Below are 25,412 nucleotides of genomic sequence, written 5' to 3'. Positions count from 1 at the left end.
ACTAAATATTAAAAAAAATATGTCTGTGTACAAGAAAAATAAGATGTATAAAGAAAGAACAAAGAATAAAAATGTTTTGTTTGTTTAAGAAAAATAAATTTGTCCTCAAGTACTAGAAAGAAAAAAAAAGACATGGGACAAATTCTGAATGTAAAAAAAAAGTTATAAAAGGTTTGTGGAAGAGGAATTCTGGAAAAGGAGTTTTTGCATGGTCAAGTTGGTTAAGATTGAAATGAATTTAATTAAGTAAATGAGTTTTAATAGCAGAAGTAAGCTGGTGCAAAATTGAAATTTCTCGTAAAAAGATAATTTGCTTAAACTTGATAAAGAGGTTATACAAAATTTTTCTTTCCCTTTGAGTAAGTCTACCTAAAAGACAAAAAAAAAAAACAACTGTTAAAATAATTTCTTACGTTCAAAAGACTGAGGTCTCTCTATTAAGGCTTTTTAGACAGTTAATGCTCTGTTTCCTTTATTGTTTATAATTTTGACAAGCTCCCCAAAATTCATATCTTAAATAAAGTCTTTATTTTTACTTTTTTTCTTTGAGAATTTTCAAAGAGCCCTGAAAGTTCTCAAAGAAATTTGCTCTCTTCCTATAAGGAGAAAGATACTAAACTTATTAGGCTTATTCAGTATGTTAAATGACATAGAAAACATTGTCAGACAAGTGATGATAAGTCTGCTTAGGTGCTATTATGTGGGCAAATGTTATTGATATAGGCATTTTAAAATTGTATAACATTACTAAAATTCTTATCTGTCTTGGTTATCAGTCATAATTCTGGTTATTATTATTTTAAAGTGTTGTATGTCACAAAATTAACCAAATTTCTTTGTCAATTGCCATTTTGAGGTCTTGTTTACAGACTTATTTCTTTGCTCTAATGCTTTTACAAAATATGTTTCAACTTCAGAAAAATTCATAAAAAAGACTCTGACATTTACACTAGAACACAGTGACAAACTTTCTGACATACTTTCTGATCATAAAACTGAACTTGGTAAAAAACAACTACAAAAATCTGATAGAGAGACTGATAACTTCATGAAGCTGCTAACAAAAAGATTGGGATCAATAATAGATTACACAGGACTGAATGAACTGATAAAGATGATTATAATTTTTATGATTGTTCATTTAAAGTATTGCTAAATTTTTAATGTTTTGTTTTTTCAGATTTAAGAAAAACTTTTTCTCTTTTCTCCTGAGCTAGCTATGACATAACAATTTGGTAAATGATACTTTTGTAAACAAAATTAAAATATTTACCTTTTTCTCTCTACCTGATCCCTCCAAGATTTAAAAACTCTTAATAAGTAAATATTGTTTTCATGGCAATATAGTTATTTACGTAAGTTCAATAAGAATCTGTTCTCCTTATAACAAGACACAATTAAAAACACTGGTTATATTACCAAGGCTGTGACTAGAACATCATATTTGCGATATAACCATACAGCTTTTGAGAAATAAAGATTGGACTTTATAGAATAAAGCCACGTAGAACTATTGGCCTGGTACCTTATGTACCAAACAACACTTACCAAGATAAATAAAAAATGTCACTTATCTGACAGGTACAAGGAACCTCGAAATATTTTGAGAGAACCTCAGAAGAGAGAAATTCACCTAAATCTATAGATATTACAGGCGAAGTCTGATGACAAAATCCTTGGCCTTGTTTTCCTGGCCTCGAGAGGCCTTTAAAGTTCAATCTAAGATTCCTTATAAAAAGTTCCAACAAAGCAGATTTAAAAGAGCCTATGTGATCAATTGCTATTCTTGCTGTACTTATATAAATAATTGGGCCAACTCTATTGGAACTAGACTTATTTTACAAACTAGTTAGTTTTAATTTGGCTATCTTTGATAAAAATGAAGGTAATTTTAGAAAAAAAAATTATGTTTCAGTAAAAACTATAATATACATTTGCGGATATTAGACCCTAGTTTTGTTAATTGTCTTTTGAGGTTTTTGTTTTATATCTGTTGACGAGACTAGATGCTGATTTCTTCTAGTCTCGTAAAATATCTGGCTACAGACGTACAAACTAACGTTTTTGATTTTTTCCATCATTTTCATTTAAAATCACTAAAAACTGAACCTGCCCTTTTTCATGAAGGCTTACAAACTGAAGCTGATGGACTTGATACAAACTTAAGAGATTACTTGATAACATCATCAGAGACATTTTAAACTGCAAAAGATGCTTTGACGCTGACATCTAAAATTCTTCTTCACTGGCTGTCCTCTAAACTCAAAAACTACTTTACAACTTGCTCTAACCATTAACCTTGTCTTTCTTTCGTTTACACAGAAATGCTTCTTATTAAATACTTGATTGCTTGCTTCCACAATATAGGTTTAACCTTGAGAGCCCACCTACATCACCACCTTCTAAAATGAACTTAATTGAACTGATCTATTATCAAGACTAAAAAATGTGTTCAGTGAGATAAAACAATCTACCAACTCAGCTTCTGGACTATAAAACTTCTTTAAGTTTCAAAAAGATTGTGAAACTTATAGTTTCAAAGGCGGGACTGTGGGAGATCAAGATTTGGCCACCCTGAAATCTCTTTACCTTGGTTGTTTTCTCTAGAGACATTTGACCTCCCCCACTAACTGCCTAAAAAATTTGACATGGTGGCTCCTTCCTGCAACAGATCTATCATGATGGCTGTAAAGATAATGTTACAATAGGAAAGGCACCAAAAAGCCCCTCTTGTCAGAAGTTCTGTCTCTCTGGCCACATTCTCTGGATGACCCTGCGAAGAGTTGCCAGACAATCATTTACATTTATAAGGGGAATCTCCATTTATAAAGGTATCTCCCTCTCTGTTTGGAAAAGAGAGGGGGATGAGCTCATTTCCAGTGACTTATCAATGTGGAAGGTGAGGCCTTGAGCTACATAATAAACCTTACTCTTGTTTACTGTGCTTTAGTGATAATCTCCTGTAACTGACTCCCCCCGCCCCCAAAATCCTCCTTTGTCATTGGCTAAAAATGATATTTAAGACGAGAATTTCTGCTATTGTGTTGAAAAACGCAGTGTCCCTGCTTTCTCCCACGTATACATGTTATTAAACTTGATATTATTTTCTCCTATTAACCTGTCTTGTTGATTATTTGGCCAGCCAGAAGAACCTTAAGGGAAAAGACAGAGGGAGATTCACTCTCTTCCCCCTACAGCACGAACTGATTAAAAGTACCTGGTATGTTCCTTTCCAATAGGGCTGTAGAGTCTTTTATTTGATGACTCTTCTGATAAATAAATTTTCTAGGTTATCATCCTTAAGGTCTGGGAGGGCTCTGTAAAAAGAATCAGCTACCAACTTCTCATATATATATATTTTTAAGTGTCTCAATGAGAACTTGGCAGTAATTAAGATATTTTCTTTACGTGAAGTTGATTCATACATTTCTTTATCTAATTGCATAGGCTGTCCAGGTGTTATCTCAAAAGGAGACAGGCGATGTTTAGCAAAGGGCGTAGATCTAAGATTGAGGAGCAATAGTGGAAGAGCTTTCAGCCATGAGATGAAATGTTCCTGAAAGCTTTGCCAATTGAGTTTTGATTGTGCCGTTAGTTCTTTCCACCAATCGTGAGGATTGGGAATGTTAAGCGCAGTGGAAATACTGTATCATTGGCCCAATATTAAAATAGACTAATTATTTGTCCAGTGAAATGAGTTCCCTGGTCACTATGTAACTCAGCAGGAATTCCCCAAACAGGAATTATTCTCTCTAATAGTAATTTACCTACTATTAGAGCCATTGCTCTTCTGCAAGGAAAGGCCTCAACCCAATGTGAGAACAGGCAGTCATTACAAGATATATTTATCCTTGAGATGGTGGCATTTGGACACAGTCCGATTGCTATACCACAAAGGGTCCCTTAGTAAAGGCAAAGTGGCCTTGTGATTCATGTAGTAGTGTCCCTAGATGATATTTTGGGCATATAACACAATCAGTATAGCTTTATGAGCCACTGTGGGAGAAGGTTTTTAAAAGCATTGCTCTTCCCACAAAATTATCTTTTCAGGTGCCCATGGGTTAATTGGTGTATATGCTGGAGCAGTGACAATTGTGCTCCAATAGGGACTATGGGTTTTTTTACTGGGTGCAAACCACATCTGTGAGGGGGTGTCAAAAACTTCCCCTTTTGACTCCTATATCTGTTTCTCTTCTTTGGTGGAGATTTCTTTCAAGCCTGTGGAAAGTCTTTTATTGGGTTAGCAGAGTTAATAGGAATTAGCAGGTGTGGGAGGTAAAGATTTGGCCACCCTGAAATATATCTCTTTACCTCGATTGTTTTCTCTGACGGACATTTGACCTCCCCTACTAACTGCCTAAAGAATTTGACATAGTAACTCTTTCCCGTAACAGATCATCTATCTGATGGCTGTAATATAATGTAAAATAGATGTTACAATAGGAAAGACACCAACAAGCCCATCTTATCAGAAGTTCTGTCTCTCTGGCCACATTGTCTGGATAGCTTTGTGAGGAGTTGCCAGACAAACATTTACATTTATAAGGGAAATCTCCATTTGTAAAGGTATCTCTCTCTCTGTATTGGGAAGAGGGGGTATGACCTCATTTCTAGAAACTTATCAAAGTGGAAAGTGAGGCCTTAAATCTGCATAATAACCTCACTCTTGTTTACAGAGCTTTAGTGGCAATCTCCTGTAACTGACACCCCCCACCCCCAACATTCTCCTCTGTCTTTACATAAAGACGGTATTTAAGATGAGAATTTCTGCTATTGTGTTGAGAAACGCAGTGTCCCTGGTTTCTCCCATGTATACATGTTATTATAGTTGGTATTATTTTCTCCTGCTAACCTGTCTTGTTTTTTATTTGGCCAACCATAGGAACCTTAAGGGAAAGGGCAGCGGGGGATTCTCCCTCCTCCCCCACACAGACATTCTCGAGGCTGGACAGCATATCCAGCTTAGTAATATCTTGTTTATCACTTAAGTAAGACCCATCTGTAAACCAAATCAAATAGAATGCAGTCGTGGTCCTTCCTCTTGTAATGTTGGAAGCAAGATAGCAGGGTTAAAATAGTGAGTAATATTTACCTACGCAGTATAACCTAAGAAGTTTTATCATTTACTTGACAATGCTGCCCGTGCAATTTAGCATACTTAACAAGCCTAGTTAGTTTAGTATCTCCCTCTTTATAGGAAGAGATAAAATTTTCTTGAGAATTGCCAGGGCCCTTTGAAAATTCTCAAAGAAAAAGGTTATTAGACAGACTTTATTTAGGATATGAATTTTGGGAAGATTGTCAAAAATATAGAAGGGTTTTAAACACTTGGTCAGACAAGATCAAGGAGTTGTTGCTCTTGTCGCAGGGAAATCATGCTTGGTTAACAAACAGCAGTTAAACAGTCAAAAAGACCTTAATAGAGAGACCTCAGTCTTTTGAACATAGGAAATTACCTTAACAAAACAGATCTCTGTTATTTAGATAAACTTAACTCAAAGGTGAAGAAAAATCTTTTTACGTAATAACCTCTATTGAGAGTAGATTAAGAGTAGAATAGGGCCAGCCCCGTGGTTTAGCGGTTGAGTGAGCACGCTCCACTGCTGGCGGCCCTGGTTCGGATCCCAGGCGTGCACCGACGCACTGCTTCTCCAGCCATGCTGAGGCCACATCCCACATACAGCAACTAGAAGGATGTGCAACTATGATGTACAAGTATCTACTGGGGCTTTGGGGGAAGATAAAAACGAGTAGAATAAAATTATCCTTTTAAAAGGAAGAAGACCAAATTTGAATTTTGTACCAGCTTACTTTTGATATTAAAAATCATTTACTTAATTGGATTTAGTTTAATCTTAGCCAACTTGACCATGTATAAAACTCCTCAGGTTTTCTCTTCAACAAACCTTCTATAACTTTTTGTTTACATTCAGAATTTGTGCCGTGCGCTCCTTTTTTTCCTTCTAGTACTTTTCAGGGCAAATTTATCTTTCCTAACCAGACAAAAATATTTCCATTTTTCATATCTTCTTAATGAAAACACACATCTTACTCTCCTTGAATACAAACATAGTTTTCTTAATTTTTTAGTAGCTTAATCACATCTTAGAAATTTTTAACCCTTAGAAACCTTAATTTTTAAGTAAAAACTAAGTAAGCAATTATAAAATTTCTTTTACCATAGCATTTCGTGGCTTGACAAATTTATGTGGACACTTTTTATAATTTTGGGAAACATTACTTTATAATACAATGTTTTAAATAAAACACAAGACATGTTTACCAATAGACCCAAAACACCTTTTAGTTTTTCTGTAAAAAGCCAAAAGTAGATAAACCTATATTTAGCAATCAATGTCTAATATTTTATCTTATTTGGAAATGATCTAGATACTCAATGAATTTTTTTTTTTCTGAGGAAGATCAGCCCTGAGTTAACATCCATGCTAATCCTCCTCTTTTTGCTGAGGAAGACTGGCCCTGGGCTAACATTTGTGCCCATCTTCCTCCACTTTATATGGGACACTGCCACAACATGGCCTGACAAGTGGTGCATTGCCGCGCACCCAGGATCCGAACCCGAGTCACCAGCAGCAGAGCGCGCGCACTTAACAGCCAAGCCACGGGGCCCGACCCTCAATAATTATTTAGATTGCCTAGAAGACTTTATGAGACATTAGATAATATTAACCATCATTTACTATTTTTGAGACCAGTTTTGTAATAGAAATAACATCAATTTATTTGACGAATAAAGGCTGCATATCTGCTTTATATCCAATGCTGAAAACTAACAAGCTGAAATAAGCTTTTATTTACCAAAGATTATTTCATATCACGTTAACTGGAAAAACAACTTTTGTAGGTGCTTACTTCAAGTTAATTGAATAGACCTCTTGATTTTGACCATACCCTCCGGAGGTAAAATATCATGCACATATAACATACATGTAGAGACACACACATAAAGAACAGACAAATGCAACAAAGATTTTATAGCCACTGTTTTAGAAAATTTATTAGTTTCTATCTGCAGAAAGCTTCTTAACCATTTTTTTTTCTTTCAGTCTTAGGCCCCCTGCTGTCTTAGCACTTGGGCAAGTCTCCTGGGTTCAGAGGCCAGGCCACCCAGCCGGGAACGGTCCAGCAAACTCAATTTCCCACTTTTCTTTTCTTTTATTTTGCTACAAAGTCTGAACAATTTCTAGGGACTGTGTAGTGGGTCAGGAGTGTACTACTTGTGAGTGTTACTCGCTAAAGAAAGGTCGTAATCACTCTCTTACATGCCTCGGTTTCTCCCACCCGCAGTCTAGGTACTGCCGTGGGGGTTTGGAGCACGGGTGACGAACCCTCCTGTGCACGTTCCCGGACAAACCTGTGATTAATTAACATGAATGATAGTGGAGTTCCCTATAGGAAGGACCGTTACACGTCGTGGTGTTCGCCTCTGACACCCCCGATGAGATTCTCAGTTGCCTGAGAATGTCCGAAAGGCCGGGAGGAGCAATGTCCCTTTTCTTCAGAGCTGAACAGATTCAGTCTCTCATTTCTCTATCAAGCAGTTTTGATCATACTTTATAAACATAATTCTTCCCAATTTTAAGCCATATTAATAAGTCACCCTGCCCCATTCACTCCAAAAGTTCCCCCTAGGCTCCCCAGGCCTATGAAATTCCCTTTACATTTCTCTTTCCTAGGAATTCCTCCCTAGGTTCCTCTGACCTAGAGAATGTACCAGTACCCCCTTAAGACACCTAGCCTTAAGCCTTGAAAACAGCTCGAATAAACTCTGGACCGTCGACTTAAAATAAAGAGGTCTAGGTTTCAGGAAAACTCACTGGGGTCACCTGAAGAATGCAGTGATCTGGAGGGCACAGTGGGCCCCTATTGGTACCCAATGCTAGTTCGGTGTAGATTCCAAGTGGTCTCTGGTGGGTTTCTCTGAAATCCTGCCATGACTACACCAAGAAATGTCTATGTAAATAATCTGTAACCAATGTATAAATCAAAATTGGGATGAATTTATTATGAGTCAACTTTTGAGGACCATGGCCCTGGGCCTTCCTTCCATTAGGAAGGAAGGGCACTGAAGAAGTGGGATGTACAGAGTGGTTATGTATCATCAAAGAGCATGTATCACATAGGATTGTACTGTCCCTTTTACAATAGCCACAAGATCACCCTGCCAGGTTGCCCTGCCAGAATACCTATTGATGAACACAGCAGGGAGCAGGTCTGCTGTCTCGATGGGCATGGCTGGTGTCAGGTCTGTTGTCTGGAGCTGGTGGTCACAGGATGAGTGAAGCAGTAAAATCCCAGCCTAGGGAGAAATGCTTATCCTTAAGGCAATGCCAATGAGGAGGAAGCTGCATCCTTATCTTAAGGGCATTTACTCTTCTCTTGGAGACATGGCAAAGCAGATACACAATGCAGGCGACAGACCCTTTTGGAAAAACAAACTCAGGCCGAATTAGATTTACCCCAAATGGCTTCCTCATATGCTCCAACATATCCTATTGCTTGCCATTTATTTATCAAGCTCAGGGCATGTCTTTCAAACAGAAATCATCGATAATAGCATGAAGTAGTCACTTACCAACAGATGTCACTGTGGCAACAGAAAATTAACAAGTGGCCATCAAATATAACCATTTTCCCAAATATTGTATTTCATTGAGTTAATCAAAAAGGAATTCTTCTTTCTTATACTCACAAATCTCAACTCTGAACTGAACACTAGAGGTAGCCAATTTTGAATAAAGACATTTAACATCAAAGCCAGCCAATAGATCTTGTTAAAGCAAATCCAAACTTGGGAACACTTTGTTTTCAGTCACATGCAAATCCTCTCAAACTCAAGATAGGGTCCCGGCTTTGTGCAGATGGAGAAAAGCTTCTCTTCCTCTTTTTCTATTCAGATAGTGCAGGGAAGAGCCCAAGAGGTCTCTTGGTGGAACATGAACAGTTCTTTACATTAGAAACGCAGGCAGTGTTTCCTAGCTTCTTTTCTATAGGCCGAGCGAGACCTGCTGACCTGCGCAGAGGAGCAAAATTCTGGTCTCCAACAGTAAATAAGACTGTGTGCAGTTTATCACACCAATGAACTACAAAGATGTATCAAGAAATATTTTGAACACCCACACCTAAGCTCTCAGTTTCCCTCTGTCTAATTCCATGGCTGCCTGATCTGAACTCATTCTCCATCCCCATCCCTTTCGTGATAGTTTTTATCTCCTTGAATCACCATGTTATAACATCTAAGAGAAATTTATCCAAACACTTTCTTCAAAATAGCTAGCTGAAGTATAAGAGTTGTAGATGGTCAAGATTTTAAGATGAACATGATGTACAGAGTCACTGTACTACAAAATAAAAAGAAAATGAATGAGAACAATAAGAGAAGGAAGAAAAAATTGATAAGGAATATATAAGGAATATAATAGAGAGTAAAACTAAGAAAGAGAGAAAAAAGAAGAAAGAAGGTGTAGGAAAGAGAAAGAGTTAGGAGAAGCATGAGAAATGGCAAAAAGGGGCACGAGCAGAGGGAAGACACCATGTTCAGAGCGAATGACAAGTCAACTGGCTTCCGAGCAGGGCTCAGGTCTAGAGTCACTGGGCTGCATTTGAGAACTCCACTCAGTTCTAACATCCACGGAATGACCACGCCTCATCCAAACTCTGACGACACTGATTATTAGCGCTGTCCTTTCCCGGGGCCTGCTGGAGCTTTGGGAACTGCCTCTGTCAGCAGCTCTGGGACTGACAGTCCCCATTAAATATTCATCAACTAGGATTGTGGTTTTTGTTTTGAATTACTTTTTTTTAATTTTATTTATTTATATTTTTCCCCCAAAGCCCCAGTATATAGTTGTATGTCATAGCTGCACATCCTTCTAGTTGCTGTATGTGGGATGCGGCCTCAGCATGGCTGGAGAAGCTTTGTGTCTGTTCGCGCCTGGGATCTGAACCAGGGCCACCAGCAACGGAGCGCGTGCACCTAACTGCTAAGCCACGGGGTCAGCCCACGATGGTTATTTTGAAAGAGTAACCCAGAAAGAGATCTCTCAAGGGTACATTTAATCCTGCCAACTCCTTCACTCACCCATCTGAAGAATTAAGACACTAAACTTTTTTTTTTTTTAATTACTGTGAAGAAATTTAGGAGAAAATTTTTCTGGCTAAATTTTAAATGTTCCATCTTCTTTGAAGTTACCTCACAAAATTCTGAGCATAATCTAAAATTCTGGGCTCCCTACAGTTCCAAACATGTTTCAGAAATGATCTCTTTATCCTCACAACGTAAGCCTATGCCTTATAAAACAAAATAAACTTGGATGAGTTTTATCTTGTAGAGAGAAGGCAGCAAGAAAAAGAGTAGGATGTGCCTTTCTACTATGAAGGAAAATAAATAAAATCATCAAAATATACAAAATATGCCTCTAAAACTGAATGAAGCAGTCTCTAAACAGTTTTACATTTTAAGTAAAAATGCACCTATATAAAATTATACATCAGTTTGTCTGAAATCTAGTCAACTTGATAGAAGAAGAACTCATTAAGTTTCATTTAAATAGCATGACTTATGATTAGCTGCATAATAAATGGCAGATATTTTTATTCTGGTATACCATGTCCTTCCACCAATGAACGTGGGTTTAACCTGTAATTTTCCTAAAAGGGTCCAACCGGATGTTCTGCTTATTTGATTATTTAATAGTATGGATCTGCTCCTCATTGCCAACGAAGGATGTCTACACACAGGCTTTAGCTTGCATATGTAATGGGAAATGCAGACTGAGTTTACAAAAAGAAAAATTGAAAATGGAGCATTGTCTTGAGGAGACGTGGTCAATCTGTTCAAGAACATTTTCTCCTTTGGTCAAGTGAGAAGCTGAGAGAGAATGCTGTCGGCTTCTTCCTTGGCCCCTTATAGAATTCTGCATTACCTCAATTGAACGTGTCCTAAAATGTTTGAACTAAACTTGGAAATGAGTTGATGATACTGTATTTGCATCATGTCACACAGAATCTCTTTCATTAGGCACCATTCAAAACACTTTTTGGGACATTAGAGGCCAGAAAGGTTCACTTCTCTGAGAGACTGTTGCTTTTAATCTCATGGACATGAGATAATAGAGAATTGTTCCCATTTCCCTTTCTACTTTAAACCTGAGGGATACATTTCCAACTACCTTTAAAAACTGCGGGTCCTTCCGAAACACATTTCAGTGCGCTGGCTTACTTCAGCTTCATCTCATTGTTCCAGCCTAAATTCCTTTCAGTTTGATCTATTTTCCTTTCTAATCCTTTTGTATACCTAGATATTTAAAAGCTGCTCAAATCTATATTGGAGAAAAGTTGGGTTACAGTTCTTTCAGACAGCATGTAAACCCAATTTTTAGGGTTTCTACACAAAAAGTTTCTGCCATGTTTCTACCAGTTCTTCTTCTATATTTTTTCCTCCAAGATTTCCTGTGACAAAATTGCCTTTCTAAAAGCCAATCCTCTGTTCTTTCTCTTGGACAGTCACATTTTCATAGAAAAATAAAGGATTGGATTTTCCAAAGATGCAACAAGAATGATCAAGTCCTGATCCACACCTAGATATGCTGTTCCTGTTCTCCAAGAATTTTAAAACTAAAGTTAATTATCTCTTTCATTTTATCTAAATCTATTGAGTAACCTTGGCACTGAGCCCCTAAACTGGTCCACAGCCTGCTTCAGCAGACACAAAACTCTCTCTCAAATGCTTGCATTCATGTGCTTAGTAGGTATTTTATTTATTTTTATCTTATTCCACAAAAGAGCATCATTTATTCATTCAAATACTTAAGTATACACTATGTGCCAAAAGGTCTTGAAATGTTGGCAGTCTGCAAGGAAGACAGATATGTATGAACAGATAAATTACAATACAGAAATAATTTGAATGAAAGAGGTATGAATAAACTGCCGTGGGACTCCAGGAAAAGAACCACCATGGGGGGTGGACATGGTTTGTACCATCTAAGTAAAGGAAAATGAAGATAGAGAACATAAAGAGAAAACAAGATAAATGGAAACGTGTTTTTCTTATTAATGTTTCTGCCACCAACTTTTGGAGCACACTGCTTGCTGATGTCCTTTCTAGCCAATCTTATCCTTCAGCAGGCTTCTACAGACTTCAAAAATTCGATTGTACCAAGCTGGGCTCCTCTGTGGAGACAATGCCAAATATGTAGAGAGTCAGGAGGGGATCAGAAGATTCACAGGAATCTGCAGGCCTTCTGCAGCTCACTGGTGGGGAGGGGCACCAAGGCTTCACCTTGGCCTCTGTCTCCAAGTTCACATAAATGATGGTCCGTACCTTCCTCCACGTTCGAAGGTGGAGATAAATATCTTTCACAGACGGGATTATAGAAAAACTAAAGTGAGAGCCATGAAAGAGGCAGAGGACGTAGCACCATGAATCTGAAGTAACTGGACATGTGAATTAGTAACCAATATAACGAAGAGCTTAGGACAAAAAAAAGAAGGCAAAAAACAAGTTCTCAATTTTCTAAGATGGAAATGCACGTCTTTCTTCTTCTTCAAAAAAAGTCATTGAACGCTTTCCTTTAAAATAAAATTGAAAGGGGTCACATGTTGCAAATAACGGTTTTAACCATGATGTCACTACACAATAATGTGTAGCAATCAGTTGTTACGTGCACTGCAAATAGTTCATTGCTTAATAATTATGTTATCAAAGTTTGCTATTGATATATATATTTTAGTAAATAGTAGACTGTGTGCAAAGTTGTCACTATATTATTGACAGTGTCACTCTTACAAGTGAAAACATGACTAGGAGGGAAAAGATGGTGTGACCTCAGATTGCTAGAGTCACAGCAAGAAAAGTGAAGAAAGTGCCATCAGGTCATTTGGACAAAAGGATGCTATATGGCTGTTGGGTTTATAACAGATCAACTGGAGAAAAACAAGTCATTACATTAAATTACTCTCTACTTACCTCCATCACCCTCTCCAAGGACACATATTTTAAAATGACACAATATATTACATGAAAAATTGCTTGCTCTGTCATTTTGAAAACTACATCAAATAATGAAGAAGAAACTAGGTTACAAACATCCTGTTATCAATTCCAACTACCATCTTTTACCAAACTAAAACTCTATCACTAATTAACATGCAATCTAGAGCTCCTCTAGTATACAAAATCAATAACTTAAAATGTTTCATAACTTTTTTTAAATTGTCCTAAAATTTTAGAGAATGATATAAATATATCTCTTGGAAAAGTTGAGAAAGATAAAGACACTAGGAAAGGAAATGATGAAAATATTACCATAATCAATGATGTAAAACACAAGATATGAACAACTGTTAAGAAGAATTCTCTATGAAAATGATCAATTCTACTATCTCCACACCTGGCTATTTCCTATCAGTAATTTGATGCATAAACAAATAGAATAGTGTATTTAATGGGATCAATTCTTTTAGTTGTGTGCTTTTCCTTTTAAAACTTCATATGCTTTTATGTGCTTGCTTTATTTTCAGGTGGTGTCACATTAGAACACCCTCATCTCTGAAGATCTTTGCATTAAGGAACTCTACCTTTGCCCTTGATCAACTGAACTCAGAGTTATGATAAACTCAGAGACCTACATGGAACAATGTTTTCTACGTCTTATCTCCCATGAGTTGTTCATGTCAGGGAGTATAGTCCACCAAGTAAACACTAAGCAGTGTCTCAAAAGCATCGGATACTAAAAGGAGGACATGCAGGGCTGGGTGTGGACCGCCATTCAGTGCCTTAGTGCAAAGAAGAAAGAGGTAAATGTATCCCTCTAGAGACTGGGATAAGAACAGGAGGTTAAAAGCACGAGGCTCCCTTTGTAGGTCTTTAAGCAGGGACGTGGAATAAAACTGTTGACACTGTGGATCATTGTTGGTTTTACAGGGAACTCATGAGGAAGATAAGGACATGAAATAATGATAATTATAATAACGACAGCAAACACTTCTACTGAACCAGGCACTGCACTCTGAATGTTAATTCTGTGCTTGAACATACATTAACTCCCATAACCCTCAAAATATCCTGACGCAGTCAGTGTTGTGCTTCTCATCATTTCATAGATGAAGAGACTGGGTACAGTGGCTGGAAAACTCAGCCAGGTTACAAAGCGGATAAATGGCCGAGCCCAAGCTCAGTGCTCTTCTGTGATGCTCTTGGACTACAACTCCAAGTGAAGTCTCTAACGACTATCTTTCTCTCTATAATCCAATGGGGGAAACATCAAAATTCTTAACTCTAACACCCATGCTATCATTTAGGAAATGTTAGTGAGGAAGAGATTTATGAATAGTAATAATGCCCTTCTATTTACTCTTCACTTATAGATCAGACATCAATATTCCTGATCAGTCCACCAAGAAGAAACTGGGACATTATTATGCCAAAAAGAAGAAAAAACAAGGAATAAAACAACCAAATTCCTTTAAACATCATTACACAAATGTGATTCTTAATTCCATATGACAAATATAAAGTGCTTTCCTGGTTTGGGGCTCCATAAAAAGCTGATGTTAATATCATGTTATCTTCCCAGCCAATAACACAAAATACTTTAAGACAACAAAAGGGAGAAAGACAAAAAACAACCCAACAGAAAAATAAATATTACATCTGAACGCTGTACACTTTTTTAAAGATTACTTAAGTGTTAGATTTAGTAAAATTTGTATCTCTATCTTGCCTCTCCCAGTTATCTCTGAAGGTAAAGAAAAGGACTAAGAGAGGCACAACGAAGCCAGTTAGGGAAGCGAGTCAGCGGGAAGAGGTGAGGTGGCCGCCCCTCTGCAGACGACAGACAGAAATCTCCCCTGCGAGCCGTCTCAGGCCTCACAACATGTGGAGGTTTGACCTCGGGCAGTGGCTACAGCTGGACGCCAGCAGCAGTGCTTCTCAGACTTCAGTCTACACGATAATAACTGGACAAGTCCAGTGTCCCTTCCCCGGAATTCTAACTCAGCAGCTTTGAAGTTGGGACATGAGAATTTTCCATTTAACAAGCCTACCAGCGATTTTCCTTGAGTTATTTGCAGATTATGACCAAAGGCACACCTTGAAGAGAAGCACAAACTCACTACCCAGTATGCACTGCACAGACACTTTGTGTCACACACTCTCAGAACATTCCCTGCTCCAGGGCTCCCACCTGCTTCAGCATCTTTGGGTCTGTGTTCTTCATCAGGAGGTTCCGAGGGTGGCAAAGCAGACAGGACTCACCTGGGAAACTGCCCTTCTGTGTAATTCAGTGAGTGCGTGGGCTGCCTGCAGCCCAGGTATAAAGTGGGTCTTGCTATATTTAAAAATAAATTTCTTTTCAATTTTATTGAGGTCATATGGCTTATAACTGTGTAAATTTCAGGTGTACATTACCATATTTCAGTTCTGTATAGACTGGATCATGTTCACCGCCAATAGTCTTGTTTTCATCTGTCACCATACATATGTGCCCCTTTACAGCTTTCCCTCTTTCCCTCTGGTAACCACAATCTGTACTCCTTATCTATGTGTTTGTTTATTTATTTTCCCAATATGAGGGAAATCAATCAGTATGTTTCTTTGTCTATATGACTTGTTTCACTTAGTATAATACAGTCAATGTCCATCCATACTGTCACAAATGGCATGATGTTGTCTTCTTTATGGCTGAGTAGTATTCCATGGTATATATGTATATATATCACATCTTTATTCATTCATCCATTGATAAGTACTTGAGTTGCTTTCCAGTGTTGGCTATTGTGAATAATGCTGTGAAGAACATAGGGACACATACATTTTTTTGAATTACTGACTTCATATTCCTTGGATAAATATCCAGAGGTAGAATAGCTGGATCTTATGGTATTTTTATTTTTAATTTTTTGAGTAATCTCCATCCTTTTTTCCATAGTGGCTGCAGCAGTTTGCGTTCCCACCAGCAATGTATGAGGGTTCCCCTTTCTCCACATCCTCTCCAACACTTAATATTTTTTGTCTTTTTAATAATAGCCATTCTGATGGGTGTGAGGTGATATTTCATTGTAGTTTTGATTTGCATTGCCCTAATAATTAGTGACGTTGAACATCTTTCATGTGCCTTTTGGCCATCTGTATACCTTCTTTGAAAAAATGTCTTTTCATAACCTCTGCTCATGTTTTGATCAGGTCGTTCATTTTTTTTGTTGTGGAGTTGTTTGTGTTCTTTATATATTATGGAAATTAACCCCTTGTCAGATATATGATTTGCAAATATTTTCTCCCAGTTGTTAGGTTGTCTTTTCATCTTGTTGACAGTTTCCTTTGCTGTGCAGAAACTTTTTAGGCTGATGTAGTCCCACTTCGTTATTTTTTCATTTGTTTCCCTTGCCTAACAAGAGACAGAGACAGACATTATATAATGATAAAGGGGACATTCCACCAAGAAGACATAATACATTAATATACATGCACCTAACACAGGAGCAACAAACTATGTAAAGCAACTATTAACAGACTTAAAGGGAGAAATTGACAGCAACACAATAATTGTAGGGGACTTCAACACCCCACCCACATCAATGGATTGATCATCCACACAGAAAGTCAACAAGGTAACAGTGGCCTTAAAAGAAACATCAGACCAGATGGTCCTAATAGATATATAGAGAACATTTCATCCCAAAACAGCAGAATATACATTCTTCCCAAGTTCACATGGAACATTCTCAAAGATAGACATATGTTGGGAAACAAAGCAAGCCTCAATAATTCTAAGAAGACTGAAATCAGATCACGCATTTTTCTGACCACAATTGTATGAAACTAGAAATCAACTACAAGAAAAAATTGGAAAAGTCACAAATATTTGGACAGTAAACAACATGCTACTGAACAACTATTGTATCAATGAATAAATCAAAGGAGAAATCAAAATATACCTAGAGACAAATGAAAATGAAAAATAATACATGAAAACTTATGGGATGCAGCAAAAGTAGTACTAAGAGTGAAATTTATAGCAATAGAAGCCTAACTCAAGGAACGAGAAAAAGCCCAAATAAACAATCTAACACTGTACCTAAAAGAACTAGAAAAAGAAGAATAAACAAAGCCTAAAGTCAGTAGAAGGACAGAAATAAAAATCAGAGCAGAAATAGTTGAAAGAGAGGCTAGAAAAAGAATAGAAACGTTCAATCAAAGTAAGAGCAGTTTCTTTGAGAAGATAAGTCTCTTCCTTTTGAGGTAGAGATGGCATGTGGGCAGAGATTATAAGATCAGAAAATCCAGACGCTCAGTGAGAGAACTCCCTGAACTTTAAGCATCTTTTAAGCAATTTTTTAGAATCTTTAATACATTCAAATATGCTGTCCCTTTAACATCTGTTTGAATACATGTGGCAAAGTCAAAGGACAGGCTGTACTAGGCACCAGAGGATGATAATACCTTCCCTGCCTTCAACAACAAAAGGTCCAGGAAACTGACTTATCTTAGGTCCAAGTTGGGAACTGTTTGGGAGAAATATAGTGAAAAAGTAAATAAACCAGACAAGAATAAAAGAATTGGACAGAGATCTGCTAGCAAAGAAAACTTTTCTCAGCTACAGACAAATAGAATCTGGACAGAATGAGAAGGCTCATAACTACACCTGGCACCAGGGAGTAAAGTGGAAATCTCACAAAGGAGGCCACTTTGAGGCCTATAAACACCTTGCAAAACTACTCATTAGTATTTCAGAACAACAACATGTTTAGGATGTATGTGTTCAATATATGCATGTCCTGGGTTCTCCCTATGATATTTTCCTTACTTATATGTATATTTCGCTAAACCTTTGTTGATTATAAAGCAAAGCAAAGAGAATAAGAGTGTGGCAGAGGTAAAGAGCAAATTAAAAACAAAAAACATACTGTAGTTATCATGTTGAGACTATAAAGTAAACTGAATTGACTGATGGACAGGAGATGTTTTTTCTGTAATTTTTTTAACAAATTAAGAGATTCATAATATATTCTTCAGCATTGGCGGTAATATACAACGCATAGATGAGTTAGTTCAAGCTTTACCTTCAGGGACAGTCATTGACCCTTATAGAGAATTCAGATTCCAGGGGTCAGCTAGTCTTATATCAGAAAGTGTCACAATTCAGAGCTGGCTGTGCGTTTCAGCTATTCACGTCCCTTTAAGCTAGTCATATCATGATAAGCACCACAGGCTTTGCTACTTAGCTTACTGAATATCAGAAATAGCTTTTCATTGGTGAAATGAGTGGTTCGTTTAATTAGCACGAATTTGGAAATAAGCTCTCATTGGTGAAACTGAAAGAATTCTGTATATGTGGATTGGCGAAAATATCAGAGAATATCCTCATACTTAGAGGAAGAAGGTAAGACTCGGGCAAGAGAGGATGTCAGGCGTGATGTCCTGACAGTGCTGCACCAGCTGCTGGTTTAGGAAAATGTCTCCCTGCCTGTTGCCAGCCATTAGGCACAGGATCTTGCCTCCTTCATATCTGTATCATGTGAACCTTTCATGGAAGTTGTAGCCGGGCATCTATCAGGGTAGCAAACTGCACATCCCCTGATGAATGCAGTCTTGCTTAGAGCGCTTCCTCATCCTAATACAATGATTCCACTCAGTCTTGGACATCGCTGGCTCCATACAAAACAAGCGGCACCAACAGCCAAAGGGATAAATGGTTTCACTTAGGATTCCACGTTCACCCCAATACAATGTATGCTATAAGCACTCTATACAACCCCATGTAAACTATATATATACGGAAAGTTCAGTTGGTCCTCCAGGCTTTCAGCCACACCCCGGGACTCTCACACATTACAATGCTGTGATGTAATCTCAAAACCTCTCCTTCACCGCATGGCTCCAGTAGCAGAAAATAAGGAAAACACAATTTCTTTCATGGCTTTTTAGTGTCTACAGATGCCATCCCTTCAACCAGACTATCATTTATATTTTTCTACATGCCTCTCGTCCACCCCCGAAATTCGTCTCTCCCTGTTTCTTGAGTCAAACTCCACTTCTCTAGAAGGCCCTCCCTGGTCCTCCCCTCACAGAGTCTCATCAATCACTAAAGTCTGGTTGATGGCCCAGCTCACCTGGACCCCTCTGGAATCAGCACACAGACACGGCACACCTGCACCCCTCGTTTTGACAATAATGTTGTGCTTTCTGGAAGGGTGGCGGCTTAACACTTTCCTGAGTGTATCTCATCTTCCCTCAAATGCACTGAAAGTCTCTTCAGCACGAGAAGTGTGCACACTTGTCCTGTCAATTCCCCACTCTTGACAATGTGATGATGACTGTATAACAGCCACTTAATATCTATTGAATGAACACGCTTGTCAGGTAGAAAAATAAAGGAGATGGCTTGTCAATATGAGCAGCAACTGTAGCTGGTAATCTCATATTTTCATCATTTGCTTAACAAGGGACCAAAAGATACCCACAAACTTTGTGGGTTTCATTTGAAAAACCAAGGTAGAAAGTTATCAGTTATATTGAAATAATGGCAATTACAGAAGATAAAGAAAAATATTGAGTAGACAAAAATCCTAGGATATCATCAATACCGGCGCCCAGACAGGTCTCCTAACTTTACAAGGCCTCAGCGTTCTCATCAGGAAATCAGGAATGATACCCGCTCTGGCCCTGTTCATAGGGCTGGTGTGAGGCAGGAGCAAACACTATGCGGAAAGAGCTAAGACGATGACAGCTGTTATTCAGAAATAACACACCAGGAGTACCACTCGTTTTGACATTTTAAAAATCTATGTTTAGGGCCGGCCCCGTGGCTTAGCGGTTAGGTATGCGGGCTCCGCTGTTGGCGGCCGGGGTTCGGATCCCAGGTGCGAACCAACGCACCGCTTCTCGGGCCATGCTGAGGCCAGGTCCCACATACAGCAACTAGAAGGATGTGCAGCTATGACATATAGCTATCTACTGGGGCTTTGGGGGAAAAAATAAATAAATAAAACAAAAAAAATCTATGTTTAGTTAGAATAATCACACATTATTTCCTGTGTTTAAAAATTTCTCCTCAGAGGAATTCAAAGTCATCACCATATGTCCACATCAAGGCCTCTCCAGAACCAGTGCTGAATCTTTGCTTTATTGTGAGAAGCTAGTTGAGCTAGCTTGAGACTCCAGAGCTTTCTTGACATTTGTGTTGATTGTCACTGTTTTGCATTCACTTAATAAATTTGCTGTGGCATTTCCTCGACCATTGAGGCATGTCTTTTTCTCTGCTGTGTTTCTGTTTAGCATTTCAGAAATGTAGTTATTGGGGCCGGCCCCAATAACTGCTCAGGTTTTGGGGGGGAAAAAAAAGGAGGAGGACTGGCAATAGATGTTAGCTCAGAGCTGATCTTCCTCAGCAAAAAGAGGAGGATTAGCATGGATGTTAGCTCAGGGCTGATCTTCCTCCCAAAAAAAAAAAAAAAAAGAAATGTAGTTATTTTCCAAGTAGGGTGATAAGCTCCTTGTCTGCAGACACTATATCCTATAACCCCTGTTTTCCCCAGGATATTACATATTCTGTATACATAACAGACACACAATGAGTACTAAGGAACTGATAAGTAAATGGCAAGCAATTGGATATATTGGAGCACATGAGAAAGCCATTTGGGGTAAAACTAATTTGGCCGGAGTTTGTTTTTACAAAGGGGCCTGTCGCCTGCATTGTGTATCTGCTATCCCATGTCCCAAAGAGAAGAGAATATGCCCTTAAGATAAGGATGCCCTCATTGACATTACCTTAAGAATGAGCATTTCTCCCTAAGCTAGGATTTGCTTGCTGCTCTCATCCTGTGACCACCTAGTTCTAGAGAACAGACCTGACACCAGCCAAGCCCATTGAGACAGCAGACCTGCTCCCTGCTGTGTCCGTCAATAGCTATTCTGGCAGGGCAGTCTGACAGGGCGATCTTGTTGCTATAGTAAAAGGGACATTACAATCCTATGTGATACATGCTCTTTGACAGCATATAACCGCTCTGTACACCCCACTTCGTTGATGCCCTTCCTTCCTTAGGGAAGGAAGGCCCTGGGCCATGGTCCTCAAAAGGCGGCTCATAATAAACTCACTCCAATTTTGATTTATACATTGATTATGGATTATTTATGTAGACATTTGTTGGTGTAGTCATGGCAGGATTTCAGAGAAACCCACCAGAGGCCACCTGGAATCTACACTGAACTGGCATTGGGTACCAATAGGGGCCCACTGTGCCCTCCAGATCACTGCATTCTTCAGGTGACCCCAGTGAGTTCTCCTGAAACCTGGACCTCCTTATTGTAAGTCAACAGTTCAGAATTTATTTGAGCTGTTTTCAAGGCTTAAGGCTAGGTGTCTTAAGGGGGTACTGGTACATAATCTAGGTTAGAGGAACCTAGGGCGGAATTCCTAGGAACGAGAAACCCAGGGGGAATTTCCTAGACCAGGGGAGGCTAGGGGGCAATTTTGGAGTGAAGGGGCCAGGCTGACCTTTTTAATTTGGCTTAAAATTGGAAAGAATTGTGTTTATAAGGTCTGAACAAAACTGCTTGATAGAGAAATGAGAGACTGAATCTGTTCAGCTCCGAAAAAAAGGGACATTGCTCCTCCCGGCCTTTTGGGCATTCCCAGACCTGAAGCTGTAAAACTGCTAGAAGAAAACATAGGCAAGAGGCTCCTCCACATTGGTCTTGGCAATGATTTTGTGGATATCCCACCAAAACTGCAAACAACAAAAGAAAAAATCAACAAATGGGACTACATCAAACTTAAAATCTTCTACCTAGCAAAACAAACAACCAACAAAATCAAAAGTCTAGGAGAAAAGTTTTACAAACCATGTATCAGATAAGGGGTTAAATATCTAAAATTTATAAAAAATTTATACAACCCATAACAAAATTTATAAAGAACTCATACAACCCAATAACAAAAAAGCAATCCAATTGAAAAATGGGCAAAGGATTAAATAGACATTTGTCCCAAGAATATATCCAAATGGCCAACATGTACATTAGAAGGAAATCAATGTCACTAATCATCAAGGAAATGCAAACCAAAACCACAAAGATCTATCCTCTCACGCCTGTAAGGATGGTGATCATCAAAGAGACAAGAGATAATAAGTGTTGGCAAGGATGTGAAGAAAAGGAAACCCTTGTGTGCTGTTCATGAGAATTTAAATTGGTGCAGCCACTATGGAAAAGACAGTGGAGGTTCCTGAAAAAATTAAAAATTGATACACTTCAGTATATTTATCCAAAGAAAATGAAAACACTAACTTGAAAAGATATATGCAACCCTGTGATTATTACAGCATTATTTATAATAGCTAAGATATGGAAACAACCTAAATGTCCATCAATAGATGAGTGGATAAAGAAAACGTGGTATGGGCCGGCCTGGTGGCATAGTGGTTAAGTGTGTGTGCTCTGCTGTGGCAGCCCGGGGTTCAGATCCCGGGTGTGCACTGCCTCACAACTTGTCAGGCCATGTTGTGATGGAGTCCCATATAAAGTTGAGGAAGGTGGGCACGGATGTTTGTCCAGGGCCAGTCTTCCTCAGGAAAAAGCGGAGGATTGGCACATGTTAGCTCAGGGCTCATCTTCCTCACAAAAAAAAAGTAAAGAAAATGGGGTATATATTTACAATGGAATATTATTCAGCCATAAAAATGAAAAAATCTTGCCATTTGCAATGTCATGGATGTACCTTGAGGTCATTACGCTAAGTGATATAACTGAGACAGAGAAATATAAATACCATTTGCTCTCAGTTATACATATAATCTGGCTCTGCAGTTTCTCACCAAACTGCCACTGGCAGGCTGAGTCAAGTACCAGTTTTCTTTAGTGAATCCAAGCGAATGCCTCTCAGAAAAGGCTTTTAATTGCAGTGTGTCTTGGAATTTATGTGTGAGACAGTCTTAATTCGTAGAGCTGAGGAAGGTTCTGCACAGTTTCAGATCCAGAAATGGAAGACAGAGATAGTTTGGCTCAGCTCTAGGGACAAGCCTCTAAGGGCTCTGCAGTTTCTTGCCAAACTGCCACTGGCGGGCCGAGTTGAGAACTGGCTTTCTTTAGTGAATCTGAGAGAATGACTCTCAGAAAAGGTTGGTAACTGCAGTGTGTCTGGGAAGTTATGTGTGAGAGAGCCTTAATTCCTAGAGCTGAGGTAGGTTCTGCACAGACTCAGTTTCAACAATGGAAGACAGGGAGAGTTTGGCTCAGCTCTAGGAATAAGCCTGTAAGGGCTCTGCAGTTTTCTTGCCAAACTGCCACTGCCAGGCCGAGTGGAAAACAGGCATTCTTTAATGAATCCGAGGGCATGTCTCTTGGAAAAGGCTTGTAACTGCAGTATTAGTGGTGGCTGTGTGCCTTGGCAGTTCTGGTGAATGGCTGAAATTCAGTATTCAGATTATTCAATGCCATGATTTGGGATGTTCAAACAGAAACGGAGCCCCCTGTTCTGTGCCCAGATGGGAATTTATAGAGATATCATGAAGAGAGGTTCAAATTCAGTATACAAAATTCAGTTGATTTTCTATATACCAACAAATAATTGGAATATGAAACAATACCGTTAACAATACACACACATACACAAAGAAATCCTCAAGTGTAAATCCAATAAAATATTTACAGATATCTGTGGAAAAAAATATGAGACACTCTTAAAAGCAATAAAGGAAAAAATAAATCAATTGAGATATATTCCTTGCTCATGATCAAAAGTCACAATTTTATTAAGATGTCAATTCTTCTTAAATTGATCTAAAGATCCAGTGCAATTCCAATAAAAATCTCACCAAGCTATTTTGTAGATATTGAAGAACTCATTTGAAACCTTGAGTGGTCTAGACAATCCTGATGAAGAACAAATTGATGAACTCACACTTCTCAATTTCAAGATTAATTACAAAGTCAAGAGACTGCGATATTTTACAATACTACAATAATCAAGAGACCGTGATTTTTTTTTTATAATTTTATTTATTTATTTTTTTCCCCCAAAAAACCAGTAGATAGTTGAATGTCATAGCTGCACATCCTTCTATTTGCTGTATGTGGGATGCTGCCTCAGCATGGCCGGAGAATCCGTGCTTCGGTGCACGCCCGGGATCTGAACCGTGATATTTTAAAAATAGGGCCGGCCCCATGGCTTGGCAGTTGGGTGTGCACGCTCCGCTGCAGGTGGCCAGGGTTTGGATCCCGGGCTCGCCCCGACGCACTGCTTTTCCGGCCATGCTGGGGCCGCGTCCCACGTGCAGAAGCTGGAAGGATGTGCAGCTGTGACATACAACTATCTACTGGGGCTTTGGGGGAAAAATAAATAAATAAAAATTAAAAAATAAATAAAAAAATAAAAAGAATAGACACAGAGGTAAATGAAAAATCATGGAAAGTCCACACATAGACCTCTGCAAATACAGACAACTTGATCTTGATCAAGACAATAAATGCACTCCAACATAAAAAATAATAGTCTTTTAGGTCTTTAGTCTTTTAGTCTCTAGTCATCATCAACCATGGTGATGATACAAAAGGATGACCCTATGGAAATAAATGAACAAAGACACAAACTTTGCACCTTAGACATAAATTTACTCAAAATCACTCATCAACTTAAAATAAAATGCAAAACTGTAAAAATCATTCTGGGAAACAGGAGAAAATCTTCATGATTTATAGTTTGATGATTAGTTTTCATATACAACACAAAAAGCACCATCCATGAAGAAAATAATTGATCATGTGGACTTGGTTAAGTTTAAACTATCCAATCTGGGAAAGATGGCATTCACAGAGTGGAAATACAAACTCCTGACTAGGATAATATATTTGTAAAACACATATCTGCAGAAAGACCTGCATGCAAAATATTCAAAGAACCAATCAAATACTGCAACTAGAAAACAAACTCCCCAAATTAAAATAAATAGACCAAAATATGAATAGACAAGTTACCAAATATATATATATACATGGCAAATAAGCAAATATAAATTTCTCAACAACAAGAAATTATTGGAAAATAAAATGCATTGTGCATTAAGAAAAAGCAAATTAAAACACCAATGAGATACTCTACTCTTCTAGTAGAATAGCTAAAAACCAAAAACTGACAATACTAGTTACTGGGGAGGATGTAGGACAATAGGAAATCTCATTCACTGCTGATGGGAATACACATAGTACAACCTCTTAAGAAGACATCTTGCTAATTCTTGTGAAGCTAAATATAGTGTCACTATATGGTGCACCAATTGTGCAGCAATGTATTTCTCCAACTACTGTGAAAATATACATCCACACACAGACCCCTAAGAATATCTCAAAAGCAGCTTTATTCACAGTGGCCAAAACCTAGAAGGAACCA

At 38.3% G+C, this 25,412-nt stretch overlaps 2 long non-coding RNA genes across 4 annotated transcripts in view; both read left to right on the top strand.

Annotated features, from left to right (window-relative positions):
* Positions 1-14,783, top strand: part of LOC131401918 (uncharacterized) — a 29,828-nt gene extending 15,045 nt beyond the window's left edge. The window contains exons 2-3 of one of the 2 annotated variants that reach the window (XR_009218129.1): positions 13,546-13,821; positions 14,757-14,783. This is a non-coding gene — a long non-coding RNA (uncharacterized LOC131401918). Of the gene's footprint in view, positions 1-13,545; positions 13,822-14,391; positions 14,439-14,756 lie in introns of those variants that run through there. The other variant, XR_009218128.1, reaches the window with a different exon arrangement.
* LOC131401910 (uncharacterized) overlaps positions 1-25,412 on the top strand; it is a 215,292-nt gene that overhangs the window by 150,832 nt on the left and 39,048 nt on the right. The window lies entirely within an intron of this gene.

The sequence above is a fragment of the Diceros bicornis genome (assembly GCF_020826845.1).
Source record: "Diceros bicornis minor isolate mBicDic1 chromosome 22 unlocalized genomic scaffold, mDicBic1.mat.cur SUPER_22_unloc_1, whole genome shotgun sequence".
Classification (NCBI taxonomy): domain Eukaryota; kingdom Metazoa; phylum Chordata; class Mammalia; order Perissodactyla; family Rhinocerotidae; genus Diceros; species Diceros bicornis.
This window is presented reverse-complemented; position numbering and strand designations above follow the sequence as displayed.